This window comes from Pinus tabuliformis, chromosome 4_1 (genome assembly GCF_031772625.1).
Source record: "Pinus tabuliformis cultivar Carrire ecotype Pingquan chromosome 4_1, CPIR1, whole genome shotgun sequence".
Lineage (NCBI taxonomy): Eukaryota > Viridiplantae > Streptophyta > Pinopsida > Pinales > Pinaceae > Pinus > Pinus tabuliformis.
The window spans coordinates 742,785,127-742,804,424 of NC_142303.1; the positions used below are offsets into that span (position 1 = coordinate 742,785,127).

Sequence of the window (19,298 nt, forward strand, 5' to 3'; positions counted from 1 at the left end):
AAACCATGGAGTGAGGAAGAGGCCAGCTTCTTCCATGAACCAAGGTCCGTCGTCGAGGGCTTTGTAGCAATGCTCGAGGTCGTCAAACAGCACTATGAAATATCCTTTTGCACAGAAATAAACCTTGCAACGGTCAGTCCAGTTTTTTTTGATCCAGTCATGCAGATCCTGTGAGCGCGGCCAGAGCCCATTGAATCTGCAGATGATGGCTCTCTCAGCAAATTTCTGGGTGTCGTCTTCAAGATCAGGGTAAGAGATCTCAACTGAGGGGACTTCCTCCACTTTGTCAACCAAAAAAGGCTTGGGTGAATACTGCCTTGGTGGATCTGTCTTTTCAGTCTGTTTGGCATGGACAACATCTTTATACGAAAAAGCCTTAGCTGTAGAAGGCTCTCCCACAGCTCCCCCTCGAAGCCGAAGGGTTAAGATAACAGATGCATCTTTCACAATGCCATAAGAAGAAATAGGGAAGAGATCCTCAAGATGTTTACCTTCGAAGAGAAGCCTCTGAGCTGCAGCCGGGATCCCCAGTTTGATGTCCAATGCATGCTTGAGATTCCGCACTAGATCCGTCTGGCAGACCCATTGAAGCATAGTTTTGCCCGAAAGAAGCCTGATATGAATCTGGAAGGAAGAGGGGGTTTCTGAAAGCCTTTTTCCCCGATCGATCTGTGGAGAGGACAGGCAAATGCCTTGATGAATTTTCGGATCCCGCAGTTGTCTGGATGGCAAGGGCTGCGTGCTTCTGATAGACGCCATTCCCTCCTTTCTGGAAGCTCTGGACAGAGGACAGGCCAAGGGATCTGCACGATCTATCTTGTTCGCTGCTGCATCCATCCAAAGGGGCCTGCATAGGCGCGTCGTGGAGACAGGGGGCCGGATCCAGGCTTTCCGGGTGCATTCGGCGAAGAGGTTTGCGGGTTCCTTTAGATCTGCAACACCCGTGATGATGGCTTGGGATTCTCGTATGTCTGCATTTGAGAGAAAGCCCTTTGATCTCTCCGTCCCCATCGCAGCCCGAACAATCTCAAACCCTGCGGCGGCATGAGGCATGGAGGCGTTGGTGCTGGGATTCAAGCCGGTGAATATGGCTAAGTCATGCTGTTGTTCTGCTTCTGATAGATAACCCTCAGGTCTTAGCTTAGAGCTCTCAAACCCCTGCTCACGCAGAGCATGCCGAGAGCTGTTGGCGGCCGAGGGCACTGGGGCGGAGGATCTAGGGTTCGCCATCGCTCTCTTCCGGATCTATTTCCCCCTCCAGAATCCCACTATTCTAGATAAATTAATATTAATAATAATAAACATTTTAAAAAACTTATATAAACTAATACATTATAAAAAATACATATTATTAAATATTTACAAAATCAATCAACCAAAACTAATATTTTACTTTTCCCCAATATCAAAAACTATATAATGGATTTTGACTTGCAATGTCATCGTTAAAGGCAATTGATCATTACAAATATTGTGATCATTAACATTTCACCGAACATTAACAAATATTAAAAAAATAATTATTAATTATTTTTTAAATTAAAATAACAACAATAATGACGTGTAATGGTTGATTGGGATCTGGTCCTACGGTAATGATTCGATAACCTTATTACACAAAATTACATACAAGAGCTTGCTTTCCAAAGCACATATAGGAAGGTTAAGGTGAACATCTTGCTAGATTTCGCGTCAAGGTTGCCTCAAAATTCATAAACATCATCTGATGTGCAAAACACCTCTCTCTCCCCCTTAAAGAATCAGGGTTTCTCATACCCCAACCCACAACCCACAAAATGTGTTCCCCTTAAATGACTGATTCGATGCTTCGAAATTCTCGCTCGCCCTACAGTATCTCCTAAAAGCATATCTTTGTTCAACGCAATCTCCCTCGAGTTCTGCCCTCTTGATGTCGCATTGTGCAGAAAGCAGCTCATCATACAATGCGAGGGTCGTTAAAATTAATGCTCTCTGATCTATCGAATCCATTACAGACAACAGAAGTCATTTCATGATTAATATATGAACTCAAACACGTAGCTCCGATACTACTGTCGTTGCTTAATGTTTTACGATATAAAGTAGAGCTAGAAAATGGCTCCACTGGAATTCCTGCAGAGTGCAGAGCAGAAAAATATGCATATGTGGGAAATCCCAGGTTTGAATAATTAGAGCTTAGAGGCATATGTGGATCGCATACTATAGAGGGCTGTAAACCTGGCAGCTGTTGAATCCCCGGTTGCTGGTCCAGTTTTGCGCTAATTTGATCCCGTCTGCTATTTGAAACAGAGAAAAGTGCAGTTGTAGGGATCTCATTCATATTAATCTTCTGATCATTTACCATGAGATTGTGCATATATGAAGAATCCCCCTTGAGTCTATCCAGTTCAGATACTTCATCAGAAGAAAAAAGATATTTGGAGTTGCTGCCACTTTGAATCTGATGAAGATAGTGTCCCGTTAAATTAGCCTTAGGTTCCATCGGTATGGAGAAGCAGGACTCATCAGGAACATTTGCAGAAGCGCCGGCTTGGCTTTCAGAAGATCTTGTGTTCTGATCATTCTCTGCAGTTGTGTTGCGAGGGCACTCCAAGAGTGAAGGGAAGGATGGACTGCTCATCAGCCCTATGGAACTCCTCTTCACCACAGCATTCTTCTTAAAAATTTTGCACACCACCCAGTCAGCCTGCACCAAGTCCAAACATATACATATCAGAGATCATAGTTTAGTTGTTTGGGCTCAATTTTATCTTTTGTTGCACCAGGAAATTTTTTTACAGCTCCCGTGGGAAAGATCCGGTGTATTTGTAATGCCAATAAAATTATAAAAAAATCTTAAACCTAAACGTACTATTATTTATCGATGTGAAAACACTTATTCGGGTTTAGACTGTCAGTTTTTGCAAATCACACTGTTTAAAAATCCAGAGCTATATGAACATATATATTGTTACTAAATTGTATCAAGATACCTTGGAGTTTTTGGGGAGGGAATGACAGGATAATTTGCCTTGAACACGGTACTCATGCATGACCCAGTTGGTTCTCTCCGCTTTGGGAGCTCTGCCCTTGTAGAAAACCAGCGTCCTCTTCATTCCAACCAGTGCAGATGATCGTGAACTGAACACCTCTCGATCCTTGCCTGTTGTTTTCCAGTATCCAGTCTCTGTGGCTCTATTGGTGCGAAGGCCTCTGGGATACTTGCGGTCCCTAAGGCTGAAAAAGTACCATTCCTTCTCACCAATTGTAGCTTTTTCTGCATATATATTATCATGAGTTGTGAGAGCAGAATTCTTCAAATATAATTTCGGCTTTGCCTCTAACCAAATAAAACCTTAAAACAAATTATGCTATTAAAACTATGTACTAGTTCATGATAAAAAATTATATAATGGGGATAAGTCAGTTATATATGCCTGGTAGATCCCAAGGCTCACACTTGTTCAAGTTGGCCTCTCTAACTGCACAACTGGAGAAGGTGCTGTCCGAAATCTTCTTTGTGAGATAGTAGGTAACCAGTTCCTCATCAGTAGGATGAAACCTAAACCCCGGGGGCAGCTGGCTGTGTTCGTCATCCTCGTGTCCATTACTCATCTGGTTCAGGGTCGACTGCATTGCAAACTGAATATCTCTTATAATATAATATTCTATCCAGGCAGGAGCAGTACGGAACTGTTCTTATTGATGGCCTCTCTCACTCTCATTCCAAATCTTTGATTATAGATTCATAGAAATTCCTCTGTAATGCACTACTACCCTGGGGAATTGAAAGGAGATTGGATTCAGTACTCAGACGTATTACCAAATATGTGATGATAACAGCCCAATAAACCTCGCTGTCATAGAGATATCAACCATTATCACTTCATGTATAAAGGGAAGAAGAGAACAAAAACTGCGGCCACGAAAGCCAACATAAACAGGAATTACAGTTGCTACCCATAAATCGCTTCAAGCAGAAGCCTCGAACAATGTATGACAACATATTTAAGATCATGTAGCCCCTGGTAAAATAACAATTCCAACAAAATAATCCGAAATCTTGACCTACTGCCTTCGATGATGTAATCTATTTGTGTGGAGTGTGGAACATGCTTGTATTATTTTAAGGTCAACCTGTCCTTTAGCAACTCTTTAATAGGAAGACTATTGGCCCTAACCAATGTTCGGGAGTGCAACAACGAGGCATGGAATCTCGAACCATTGAAAAATGGAGCAATCAAGGAATCATCTAGTTGTGTGGAGTGTGAACCATGCTTGTATTATTTTAAGGTCAACCTGTCCTTTAGCAACTCTTTAATAGGAAGACTATTGACCCTAACCAATGTTGGGGAGTGCAACAACGAGGCATGGAATCAATCAAAATGGAGCAATCAAACAATCGTAGCCTCTGACCAATGCGAGAAGACGAACCAAAGTCGCTCGTGATGTGATGTTATGTCATCTAATTAGTTATGCATCCGATCATTTAGAAGCTTGTCGAAACATTGGCCTGCAAATTTTTTTTGATCTTTTAGATCTGTTACTTTGTGGTAAGTAACCGCTTCCTTCTTTAGGATCTTTTCACGCATTATATTTTGCTGTTTTTAAAATAATGTATATACATATGTTTGTGTATATATGTGTAAATTTGAGTGTCAAATATCTATTATTTTTTATTCATTTTAATTTTTGATAAAAAAAAGTTAATATATATATGAATGTAAAATTTATTTGTGTTTAGATTTTGATTTTTCTAACTTTTAAGTAGATTTAGAGTTAACATAAATTTATGTTAATTTTAAGAGGCATATTAATAACAAATAAGTTTTAATTATAAGTAATTATTTATTTTTACTTGTTTTATATAATATATACATAAATACATGTCTATTATTAAAATATTTTATTTATGATTCACATTCTTCATATTTAAATATTAATATATGTTTTTTTATAGCAAACAAAGATCCATAAAATATAATTCGCTTGCTTTTCTCCATATATATCTTAATATATATAAATAGAGTGAATTATTTTTATTAATAATATATATTTTTTAAACGTTACATACTTATTTATTTGTCTCTCTATATGTATGTCTTTTTTAAAATGTTACATATCTATTTATTTGTCTCTCCAAATGTATGTATGTATACACTAAATTATCATAGAATATAATATGTCTTTCTTTCTCTCTCTCTCTATATATAAATTATTTTTATTAATAATAACTTTTTCAAATGTTACATATCTATTTCTTTGTCTCTCTATATATGTATGTATACACTAAATTATCATAGTATATAATCTCTCTTTCATTATATATGTGTGTGTGTTACTTATCTATTTATTTGTCTCTCTATATGTGTGTATGTATACACTAAATTATCATAGGATATAATTTGCATTTCTCTCTCTCTCTCTCTCTCTCTCTCTCTCTCTATATATATATATATATATATATAGAGAGAGAGAGAGAGAGAGAATTATTTTTATCAATAATATTTTTTTTAAATGTTACATATCTATTTCTTTGTCTCTCTATATGTATGTACGTATACACTAAATTATCATGGGATATAATCTCTCTCTCTCTCATAATTTTTATTAATAATATATTTTTTTAGATGTCACATATCTATTTATTTGACTCTCTATATGTATGTATGTATACACTAAATTATTTTTGTTATTAATATTTTTTTAATGCTACAAGTGGAGTCCATACTAAATATTGAAGTAATACAATTTTTCCTGATATCTTGAATTGGAAAACTCTTATTATTAAAATAATTTTTTATTTTTTATTAATATTATTAAATGTTATATATCAACTCCATGTTAAGAATGAAATAAATTATATTTCGTTTATGGTTGACTCTCAATTTTTTATTTTTTGTTTTTTTATTATATACTCTCATTTTAAATAACACGTCAATTGGGCATAAAATAAATTACATATCATGTGCTATCAATTATATTACTGTTACATATCATATTTGAGCTACATATTAAGTACTGAAGGAATTACAAATCTTCTATTGAAAAATTTTAGTTCCATCATCTTTGTATATTAATTTGATACAAAATTAAAGTGGAAACTAAAGTACATTATTTTTTGTCAAGATTATATTTTCTTGTTATTACTATTTTTTTATTTTTTTATTTTTTTTACTAATGTCCCCATATAAATTAAATGTTGATAAATAACTATAACTACCAATTCATAATAAGCATCAAAACACTTAATTTATGATAATATCACATTGTCAAAATAAAAATAAAAATTCATAAAAAATAATCAAATTACTCTTATTATATTAGTATTATTAATAAAAATAACTAATATGTAAGTTAAACATATATACATTTAAAAAACATATAACAAGATTCTTCACCTTGAGATTTATGTCCACCTTATCATGAAGCTTTTTATTATATAAATAGACTTTGTTACAATACCATGGATTGTCAATACCACATGCCTAAAAAACTATAACTCATAATTTTTTTAATTAATCAATTTAATTAAAAGGGAGAAAATATCATAACTACTTTGGAGTTAAATCTCAACATTTAATTTGTGCATACTACTATGAATATTTTAGAGTATTCCATGGGATAAATCTCAACATTTAATTTGAGTGTAAAATTAAGACAAAAATTGAAGTATATTATTTATGAGACATTGGTTTATTTTTGTAATAATAAAAAAATATTATGTATTTTTTTATTATTTTTAACTTAACATGACATGACAAAATATCCCACATAATTTTTTTTTATTTTTTTACTTATTATATTTGGGCACTTTTTGTATTTTTATCAATTTTATATTGTATAAATGGTGAGAAAAATCAAATTTTTCAAAATGCAAATCTCTTTCTGAGTAAAAACTTGAAAAAATGTTTGCATCTAGAGAGATTTCAATCCTCTCAACTTCGGTTAGATCTTAAAATGGATTGCTATTAATTTTGAGCAAAACACTAATAACATGTTTTAACTATAAGCAATTTTTTTCACTTATTTTATATAATATAGACATAGATACATGCTTGTCATTATGATACTTTATTTATGATTCAGATTTTTCAATTTAAAATATTAATATATGCTCCCTTATTACTAACATATATTATAGGATATAATCTCAATTTCTCTAATTGCATATAAATATTTTTTTAATAATATCGTTTAAAATGTTACATATCTATTTATATGCCTCTCTATGTATATTTATATATATTTATATACATTGAATATATTTGTTATTATTATATTTAAAATATTGCATGACAATGGCAACTTCATATACTTTTTCATATATTGAATTAAAAAGCACATGTTAAGGAAATAATTCTACATTAATTTTTTTTATTAATATAGTAAGAATGAAATAAATTACACATCATGTAATATCAATAATATTATTTTACATGTCATTCGTCAACTTCATATTTTTCTCATTAAAATTAATTTATTTTCATTTATTTTATCTCTCAATATTAATTTAGTATAAAATTAATGTAAAAATTGAAGTACATTATTTATACCTATCATTGACTTTTTTTTTAATTTCCATCTTTTAGTTTTTTACTATTGTAGTCATATAAATTAAATTTCTTGTAAATTCCAATAGTCATCAATCCATGACATGCCTCTCCCTACCTCTGTGAAGATGATACGCGCTAGACTAAGACATACAGGATTTCTTGTAAATGCCAATAGTCATCAATCCATAATAAGCACCAAAGCACTTAATCTATGGTAATCGAGCATGGTTGAAATTAAAATGATCATAAATATTAGTCAAATTATTCTTAATATATAAGTTAAACATATATAAATTTTTAAAAGTAGTAGTCTTTAATTACAATTTTTTCGAGTTTCTGAGAGTTTTTGTCCAAATCTTAATTTTTGTTGTTTAAACTTGTTTTTTTTACTACATACATGTCTTCCACACCATCAAAAACCCCTTGGGCATTGTGAAGATTTTACCTATCAAACTTGTGATTTCAATGAATCCCTTCATGATTCTAGACAAAGTAGATTAGAAAATAAACCAAAAACTTTCCAAAAAATCGCACTTAAAGACTACTAGTTAAAACAACATGTAACAAGATTCTTAAAAATGAATATTCACCTCCACTTTATAACAAAGATTCTTAATCTACAAATAGCATGTGTTACAATACCATAGGCCAATACCATAACTTATCAATACTACATGCCCAAATAACCATAACTCATTTCTTGACACTTATTCAGATGCTATCTTTTTAATTAATCAATTTAATGAAAAGGACGAAATGTCTTAACTACTTTGGAGATAAATATCAACCTTTAATTTATGTGGACTACTATGAATATTATAAAATAGTTTGTGGATGCTAAATTCTTGCCATTCACCTAATAATTAATTATGATTAAATTAAAATTCTGGAAGCTATTATCCACATAATTAATTTACTTTCATTTACATTTTGTCTCTATATTAATTTTACGTGTAAATGGAAATACAATATTTATGATTGTGAGTGATTTTTCTTGTTATTAGTAATTTTCAAAATTTTATTAAAAAATTATTAAGTATTATTTTATTACTTTTAAATGTAATATTAAATTTATACAAAAATATAAGTATAGAGCATCTCTCACTACAATAAGTAGATTTATAAATATTTTTCAAAGTATTAAATCTCTTTGTATATTTAAAATACATTTAAAATATTAATAGATTATAATTTTATTTAAAATTGTAATATTAAATTTAAACAAAAATATATGCATGTTTATTTTGGAATAGATCTTCAATATTTAAATTTAATTATACATTATTTTATTTTATTTTTACAGAAACAGTTATGGAGCTTTTATATTAATCTTGGGCTGAATGCCAAAATCTGATTACATTATGAGCTTCTTTGTCCTGATGCATTTCTCTGCTAAGGATGCAGCTGAAGCTTACAGGTTTCTTCCTTGGATAGACACCCACTGAGTTGATTTCAGAGATTTTCCCCCACTTGAAGATACAAACAAATTTGTTTAATAACAGACAGTAGAACATGGCAGCAATCTATTTATGGAATGGGTTCCCATGATTCTTCTTCCTCTTTCAGCTTGACCCCGGCAGAGAGAAGGGCAGCTTTATTGGCTTCGATGTCCGCCTTTTTGTTATGAGTTCTCAACACGTGGTAGTACTTCAAGTTCTGAAAATTGTTTTCCATACCTTTGATCCTAGTAATCAGCCTTGCTAGATTGAGGTCCGATACTGGAGTATTGGAAACCATTGCGTTTATAATGACTTGAGAGTCGCCTATAACAATTGCTTCATTTATGTCCAGATCTTTAAGGGTCTTGAGTCCTTGGAAGAGGGCCAAGGCCTCAGCTTGAATGCTGGTAGTGTAACCTAGTCCCCAAGCGTAGGAGTGAATTTTTTCCTAGTTTGATTTAGAACAACACCTCCTGCACCAGCTTTGCCCGGATTTCCCTTTGCTACTCCATCAAAGAAAAGGAAGTGCCTTGCTTGCGATTTAAGCCAATCTTGAAAGTCATTCTCAGGTTTCCTTATTTGCCATTCTTTGATAGTGGGGGCTTTTTTGACTGCTGGATGAAATTGAAGTTCTAGCGTTGATCCCCATGCTATGTCCTGTTGACTGAGGTTGGAGTCATCTTTTATATCAGTCAAGCACTCCTTTATGTGACATTTAATCTTGGCTTCTAAGACTTTGTGGCTCTGTTTTGTATTTCTAAAAATTCTTCTGTTACGCTCTATCCATAACTGCCAACAGATGATCTTTGGGAGGACAGCCCATGCTGCTTTAATAATCAGATTTTTAGGAGGAGAACCTGGAAATCTGTTTGTCCATTCAGAGAAAAGTTCAGAAGTGGAGCAAGGGATAGTGAAGTTAGGATCTAGATCATGAGTAAAGAAGGACCAGATCTGCCTGGAGAAGCTGCATTCTAGAATTAGGTGAACTGTTGTCTCAGCATTTTCATTGCACAGTGAACAGATGGATGGGTTGTGGAATCCTTTCTTCTGCAAGTTATCATAAGTTAAGATTTTGCCGTGACAGTAAACCTAGGCAAAGAAATCAACCTTGGGCCAAGAAGATAGACGTCAGACACCTTGCCAAGGAGATGGATCCAGAGAAACATATGGTCTCTCGATCAATTTAGCATACCCTAGTGAGACTGCATATCCTCTGGCGTTCGACCCCCAACCCATCTCATCTCTTTTCCTCGAATGCGTGGGTGCCAATCCGTGGAGGGAGTCGAGCAGCGTGATCCACTCGGTGTTCAGCTTATTCGACACCTTTAAATGTTTCCAGCCTGCCCATATTGAATCGTTCCAGTACGAGATATCCCACAATGTTTACATTCCTTCTCTGGCCATCCAGCAGCGCAGCGAATTAATGGACGCTCTGACTTCTATTGGCTCCTTGTTCATGATTTTGTCCGACCAGATATTGATTTTTTTCCCGTTGCCTGGTATCCAGTAAGAGTGTGATCCAGGTGGATATTGGTGGCCACTTGCCAAGTCCACCTGGACCCCCACCATTGTCTTTCTCAGCATTTTCAGTTTCCTTAATTATAGCACAACTTACTATTTTTAGCAGTTTTTCGGGTCCTAAACTTCCGGAGCCGTTTTGAGGCCCTAAACGACGTTTTCTGGGGAATCCGGGGCAACATGGGTCAAGGAATGGACCCATGTTTCCCGTTCCAACAATGATAGTGCTCGGATAGATCTTTCTAATGAGCTATTGTACGCGTCAAACGGAGATCATATGCCAAAGTTATGACCCCAGGAAGTTGATGTACCAATTTACCCCAAACGGGGCCCACAGTTTGGCGTTTCATCTCCTAGGGTTAGGTTTTGGAATGTTAAGGTTTTTCCATTGTTTCTCAACAATAAATAGGCCTTCGAGCCTCATTGTAACACAGTTCAGAGGCATGTAGCCATCACATCTCTTCTCAGAGATAAGCTACCATCGCCCTAGCTAGTTTGTTTCCATTTCTGGTTGTAAGCATATTTCAATATTTTCCATTAATGAAATGAAGTATTATTTCCGCTGCACCTTTGTGTATATGGTTATCTCTGTAATTTGTTGCGTTCCTGTTTAAATCCGGATCAGTGGTATCAGAGCGGTCTGATTTTTCTCTGTTTTTCTTTGCATGTCCCCAACAAGGTCGGGATATAAGGAGTTAGGGCTTGAACTGGTTGAACCTTTGCAAGACCAGCCTCGCAAATCCCGACGGCCTCCCGTGGCGGACGAGAAGAAAGACGAGGCGGCAGGAGATCCCATCAAAATCTTGCTCGAAGAAGCCCTCGAGCGACAACGAAACGTGATGATGGACAGCTTTGCCCAGATCCTTGAGCGGCTACCCAGAAGCGGCGCATCGGCTTCCAGCAGCTCCTCTGGAAACGCCACACCCTTTAAGGTACAAGTTAATTTTGAAATCCCCATATTCGAGGGTCAGATAGACGCCGATGTCGTAGATAAATGGTTAAATTTGCTAGAGGGTTATTTTTCTGTTCATGAATTTTCGAGTCGGGAAAAGATTGTTTTTGCTCTTCTAAAAGCAGCCCCCCACATCAAGGACTGGTGGGAAACCTACTGCGAGCAGAAGGATGAAAGTACTGGCTCACTATTTTCAGCCGCACCCACCTGGGATTCGTTCCGGGATGCCATCAAGGAGCAGTACTACCCTGTCGGAAGCTATGAGGATGAATAAATAAAGTGGACCACGCTGCAGCAGGGAAGGGACCAAGACGTGCCAGAGTTCACCAATCTTTTCCATACCCTTCACACAAAGTTGGGTATCAAGGATTCGGAGCAACATTTGATACTCAAATACCGTGGTTGCCTGCACAAGTACATCCAGGAAGAAATACAATTCCTAAACATCCCCTCGCTCGGCGCAGCATACCGATATGCCGTCAAGGTCGAGCAAAAGTTTAAACAAAAGAAGCGAGACTTTGGATCTGCAAATCCAAAGCAGGGGAAAGGTGCCCATAAACCACAGAACAAAGGACAAAGCCAAGGCGGGACAGCCCAAGACAACCAGCCAAAGCTGCAAGCAAAGAACAACGCCGCGAAGCCGAGAAAGGACACTGGAAAATGGTGCGAGTTCCATAAGAGCTCCACTCACAACACAAGTGAGTGTCGGGCCAAGCAGTCACTGGTGGCTGAGCTAAAGGTTTCAGAATCAGATGCATGTTCCGACTCTGAGTCATAACCCGATAAGGGGTATGAAAAAAGGAAGCAGATCATTGATGCGGATCCCAGCGCCACTGTTGCTACCGCAAAGATCCAGAAAAATGAACCCGAAGATCCAGAGGAGGAGGAGCGTCTCTTCCACTCCCAGATGTGGGTAAAGGGCTCCCCGATACAGTTCATTGTTGATAGCGGGAGTCAATCATTTCGGCAGAGGTCGTGAAGCGGTTGGGCTTACCGACCACAGCACATCCACAACCATACACCATTGGGTGGCTTCACCAAGGGCGAGATCTTCGCGTGAGCCAACAGTGTCGCCTTCCATACAACATCAAGCACTTCACGGATGAGGTATTGTGTGACATTGCTCCCCTTGAAGTTTGTGATGTATTACTAGGACAACCATACGTGTGGAAGCGACATGCTGTGTATGAATCAAGGCCTTGTGCTCTTATTATTACATTGGGAAATAAGTTGTTCAGGATACCAGAGGTAGCACCACCTGCCGCCATCTCTTTGATTACTGCAAAACAATGCAGTAAGATCATTTCCAAAACTAGGAAATTTGTTTTCCTGATGATACGCCCTCAAGGGAAGAAGAAGACAGTGGCCGCGGCCTCCAAACGGGGTCCCTCTGCACGACAGCTACAGATGGACAAGATTGTGGAGGAGTACGAAGACATCTTCACCTCCCCGGCAGGGGTTCCTTTGCACTGTCAAGTCAAGCACTCCATCAATCTGACCCCAGGTGCACCACTACCCAATGGACCAATTTATCGGCGCTCCGTTCTGGAGAACAATGAAATCAAGAGGCAGATTCAGGAGCTCCTGCAAAAAGGTCACATCCGTCCGAGTTCATCGCCTTGTGGAAGCCCGATCGTGTTGGTACAGAAGAAGGATGGGACGTGGAGACTCTGTATTGACTATCGGGCGCTGAACAAGATTACTGTCCGTAATAGGTACCCGATCCCGCGGATTGATGACCTCCTAGACCAACTAAAGGGGGCGAAATATTTCAGCAAGATCAATCTGAAGTCAGGATATCACCACGTACCAATCGAACCCTCAGATGTGTGGAAGAATGCCTTCAAATCCAAGGAGGGCCTCTTCGAATGGTTGGTCATGCCTTTCGGATTGACGAATGCTCCTGCAACCTTTATGAGGCTAATGGATGACATCTTGCGGCCATTCACCAACTCCTTTGTAGTAGTATACTTGGATGACATTCTGATCTTCAGCCAGAGTTGGGAAGAGCACCTCCACCACATCCGACAGGTTCTCCAAACACAGCGGCAACACAAGCTATGTGCCAATTTGGAGAAATGCACTTTTGGCATGACCGAGGTTCAGTATCTGGGATACATCATTGATGAACAGGGGGTGCATGTCGATCTAGCCAAGGTCCAAGTCATTCGGGATTGGCCCTCTCCAACCACTCTAACAGAGCTCCGCAGCTTTCTAGGTCTTGCCAACTTCTACCGCAGGTTTGTGCTGGGGTTTTCTCATATTTCTTGGCCCTTGAGTCAAGTCACCAAGGGAGGGGCGAAAGCAAAATTCTTTTGGTTTGAATCTCAACAGAAGGCATTCAGGGAGTTGAAAGATCGCCTCTGCACGGCACCAGTGCTCGCGTTACCAGATTTACAACAACCATTTGAGGTCGAGACAGATGCCTCTGACTATGCTATTGGGGCAGTCCTTACTCAACATGGACAACCAGTGGCATATCACAGTGAAACGCTTTCAGACACAGTCCGGAAGTACCCCACTTATGATAAAGAGATGTATTCCATTGTACAGGCCTGCCGACAATGGAAGCATTACATTTTGGGGAAGGAAACGGTCATCCACACAGACCACCGACCCCTGCAATTCATACAGACCCAAGGGAAATTGCAGAATGATCGCCATCAGAAGTGGTCTACATACCTGCAACAGTTTCACTTGAATATCAAGTATAAAAAGGGAAGCACCAATAATATTGCAGATTGCCTCAATCGACCACCAATCATGGCGCTGACCACCGTGCTCAACTCTTGTGGGCACGAGACTTCTGATTGGCCACTTCTCTACAAAAGCGACCCAGAATTTGGCCACACATACCAGACACTCTCGGAGGGTCGGCATGTTGCAGATTTTCACCTCCAGGATGCCCTATTATGCCACCTCGGTCACCTTTGTGTTCCTTCAAGCGAGCGTGCCAAGATGATTTGGGAAGCACACAACAGTCGGGCTGCTGGGCATTTTGGGGTCGAGAAAACAGTGGCAGTACTGCAAAATTCTTTCTATTGGCCGAATCTTCGACAGGATGTTGGGAAGTACATCCGATCATGTACTGCCTGTGCCATTGCCAAACCGACCATTAAGAAGCAAGGCCTCTATACCCCGTTGCCTACCCCTAGTCGACCTTGGGAATCCATCTCCATGGATTACATGTCAGGCCTTCCTTCCACCAAGCATGGAAATGACTGTGTTTTTGTGGTCGTCGACAGATTCTCGAAGATGGCCATTATGGTGGCCTGCAAGAAGAATATCACAGCAGGAGCCACTGCTAAACTCTTCTTTGAACGAGTGTGGGTGCACTTTGGGATCCCACAGTCTATCATCTCAGATCGGGACAGTCGGTTTCTCAGCACATTTTGGTCCAGTCTCTGGTCAATGCTGGACACCAAACTCACGAAGTCCACAGCCTTCCATCCTCAAACTGATGGCCAGGCAGAGGTTGTCAATAGGATGATTGTGCACATTCTGCGCATGTATAACTCAAAGCATCCACGCACATGGGATGAGAGCCTCCCCTATGTTCAGCATAGCTACAACCGAGCTCTTCACAGCTCCACTGGCCATAGCCCTTTTCAGGTGGGTTTGGGATTCCAGCCACTATGCCCCATTGATGTGGCCATGCCACTTGCAGCTACTCACATGAATTCAGCTCATGTCCAGTCCGAAATAGATAAGGCCACCAGCTTCATTGAGTGCATCCAACATATTCGCCAGCGGGTCCATGACATTCTTGAGAAATCAAATGCCAAGTACAAGCAGCGACATGATCAACATCGGGTGCCACACAAGTTTCAGGTGGGCGACAAAGTCTGGTTGCATTTGCAAAAGGAACGCCTTACTGGAGCCTATCGGAAATTGAGACCACTTCGATATGGTCCTTACACCATTACTAAGGCTATGGGAGACAATACATTTGAGCTCAGCATTCCCCCATTCCTTGGCCTGCACCCAGTGTTCAATGTGGATCGCCTTCGGCCATACTTTCCACCATTGATAGACACATCCGACATTGCAGAACAGCTCAAACCCACAGAATTAAATCCAGATTGCATAGAACAAGCTGCAACTGATCGAATCATGGACACACAGATCAAGAACACTCGCCAACAGAATATCCAACTGTATCGAGTTGTCAAAGCAGGCCAACTCCTTCAGCAAGGCAAGTGGCTCACCAGGGAACAAGTTCAGCAGAAGTTTCCTCATCTCATGGAGGAGCTCAACGCAATGGGGACCATTGCTTCCTAAGGGGGGAGGAATGATCCAGGTGGATATTGGTGGCCACCTGCCAAGTCCACCTGGACCCCCACCATTGTCTTTCTCAGCATTTTCAGTTTCCTTAATTATAGCACAACTTACTATTTTTAGCAGTTTTTCGGGTCCTAAACTTCCGGAGCCGTTTTGAGGCCCTAAACGACATTTTTTGGGGAATCGGGGGCCAACATGGGTCATGGAATGGACCATGTTTCCCGTTCCAACAATGATAGTGCTCGGATAGATCTTTCTAATGAGCTATTGTACGCGTCAAACGGAGATTCTATGCCAAAGTTACGACCCCGGGAAGTTGATGTACCAATTTACCCCAAACGGGGCCCACAGTTTGGCGTTTCATCTCCTAGGGTTAGGCTTTGGAATGTTAAGGGTTTTTCCATTCTTTCTCAACAATAAATAGGCCTTCGAGCCTCATTGTAACACAGTTCAAAGGCATGTAGCCATCACATCTCTTCTCAGAGATAAGCTACCATCGCCCTAGTTGGTTTGTTTCCATTTCTGGTTGTAAGCATATTTCAGTATTTTCCATTAATGAAATGAAGTATTATTTCCGCTGCATCTTTGTGTATATGGTTATCTCTGTAATTTGTTGCGTTCCTGTTTAAATCCGGATCAGTGGTATCAGAGCGGTCTGCTTTTTCTCTGTTTTTCTTTGCATGTCCCCAACAAGGTCGGGATATAAGGAGTTAGGGCTTGAACTGGTTGAACCTTTGCAAGAGCAGCCTCGCAAATCCCGACGGCCTCCCATGGCGGACGAGAAGAAAGACGAGGGGGCAGGAGATCCCATCAAAATCTTGCTCGAAGAAGCCCTCGAGCGACAACGGAACGCGATGATGGACAGCTTTGCCCAGATCCTTGAGCGGCTACCCAGAAGCGGCGCATCGGCTTCCAGCAGCTCCTCTGGAAACGCCACACCCTTTAAGGTACATGTTAATTTTGAAATCCCCATATTCGAGGGTCAGATAGACGCCGATGCCGTAGATAAATGGTTAAATCTGCTAGAGGGTTATTTTTCTGTTCACGAATTTTCGAGTCGGGAAAAGATTGTTTTTGCTCTTCTCAAAGCAGCCCCCCACATCAAGGACTGGTGGGAAACCTACTGCGAGCAGAAGGATGAAAGTACTGGCTCACTATTTTCAGCCGCACCCACCTGGGATTCGTTCCGGGATGCCATCAAGGAGCAGTACTACCCTGTCGAAAGCTATGAGGATGAATACATAAAGTGGACCACGCTGCGGCAGGGAAGGGACCAAGACGTGCCAGAGTTCACCAATCTTTTCCATACCCTTCGCACAAAGTTGGGTATCAAGGATTCGGAGCAACATTTGATACTCAAATACCGTGGTTGCCTGCACAAGTACATCCAGGAAGAAATACAATTCCTAAACATCCCCTCGCTCAGCGCAGCATACCGATATGTCGTCAAGGTCAAGCAAAAGTTTAAACAAAAGAAGAGAGACTTTGGATCTGCGAATCCAAAGCAGGGGAAAGGTGCCCCTAAACCACAGAACAAAGGACAGAGCCAAGGCGGGACAGCCCAAGACAACCAGCCAAAGCTGCAAGCAAAGAACAACGTCGCGAAGCCGAGAAAGGACACTGGAAAATGGTGCGAGTTCCATAAGAGCTCCAATCACAACACAAGTGAGTGTCGGGCCAAGCAGTCACTGGTGGCTGAGCTAAAGGTTTCAGAATCAGATGCATGTTCCGACTCTGAGTCAGAACCTGATAAGGGGTATGAAAAAGGGAAGTAGATAATTGATGCGGATCCCAATGCCACTGTTGCTACTGCAAAGATCCAGAAAAATGAACCCGAAGATCCAGAGGAGGAGGAGCGTCTCTTCCACTCCCAGATGTGGGTAAAGGGCTCCCCGATACAGTTCATTGTTGATAGCGGGAGTCAAAAGAACCTCATTTCGGCAGAGGTCGTGAAGCGGTTGGGCTTATCGACCACAGCACATCCACAACCATACACCATTGGGTGGCTTCACCAAGGGCGAGATCTTCGCGTGAGCCAACAGTGTCGCCTTCCATACAACATCAAGCCCTTCACGGATGAGGTATTGTGTGACATTTCTCCCCTTGAAGTTTGTGATGTATTACTAGGACAACCATACTTGTGGAAGCGACATGCTGTGTATGAATCAAGGCCCCGTGCTGTTATTATTACATCGGGAAATAAGTTGTTCAAGATACCAGAGGTAGCACCACCTACCGCCATCTCTTTGATTACTGCAAAACAATGCAGTAAGATCATTTCCAAAACCAGGAAATTTGTTTTCCTGATGATACGCCCTCAAGGGAAGAAGAAGACAGTGGCCGCGGCCTCCAAACGGGGTCCCTCTGCACGACAGCTACAGATGGACAAGATTGTGGAGGAGTACGAAGACATCTTCACCTCCCTGGCAGGGGTTCCTCTGCACTGTCAAGTCAAGCACTCCATCGATCTGACCCCAGGTGCGCCACTACCCAATGGAACAATTTATCGATGCTCCGTTCTGGAGAACAATGAAATCAAGAGGCAGATTCAGGAGCTCCTGCAAAAAGGTCACATCCGTCCGAGTTCATCGCCCTGTGGAAGCCCGATCGTGTTGGTACAGAAGAAGGATGGGACGTGGAGACTCTGTATTGACTATCGGGTGCTGAACAAGATCACTGTCCGTAATAGGTACCCAATCCCGCGGATTGATGACCTCCTAGACCAACTAAAGGGGGAAAATATTTCAGCAAGATCGATCTGAAGTTAGGATATCACCAGGTACCAATCGAACCCTCAGATGTGTGGAAGACTTCCTTCAAATCCAAGGAGGGCCTTTTCGAATGGTTGGTCATGCCTTTCGGATTGACGAATGCTCCTGCAACCTTTATGAGGCTAATGGATGACATCTTGCGGCCATTCACCAACTCCTTTGTAGTAGTATACTTGGATGACATTCTGATCTTCAGCCAGAGTTGGGAAGAGCACCTCCACCACATCCGACAGGTTCTCCAAACACTGCGGCAACACAAGCTATGTGCCAATTTGGAGAAATGCACTTTTTGCATGATCGAGGTTCAGTATCTGGGATACATCATTGATGAACAGGGGGTGCATGTAGATCGAGCCAAGGTCCAAGTCATTCGGGATTGGCCCTCTCCAACCACTCTAACAGAGCTCCACAGCTTTCTAGGTCTTGCCAACTTCTACCGCAGGTTTGTGCTGCGGTTTTCTCATATTTCTTGGCCCTTGAGTCAAGTCACCAAGGGAGGGGCGAAAGCAAAATTCTTTTGGTCTGAATCTCAATAGAAGGCATTCAGGGAGTTGAAGGATCGCCTCTGCACGACACCAGTGCTCGCGTTACCAGATTTACAACAACCATTTGAGGTCGAGACAGATGCCTCTGACTATGCTATTGGGGCAGTCCTTACTCAACATGGACATCCAGTGGCATATCACAGTGAAACACTTTCAGACACAGTCCGGAAGTACCCCACTTATGATAAAGAGATGTATTCCATTGTACAGGCCTGCCGACAATGGAAGCATTACATTTTGGGGAAGGAAACGGTCAT

The 19,298-nt window shown here is 40.3% G+C and overlaps 1 pseudogene; it reads right to left on the reverse strand.

Moving 5' to 3' along the window:
- Positions 1–1,936: 1,936 nt before the first annotated feature.
- LOC149178288 (NAC domain-containing protein 92 pseudogene) lies at positions 1,937–3,615 on the reverse strand (annotated as a pseudogene).
- Between the last annotated feature and the right edge of the window lie 15,683 nt (positions 3,616–19,298).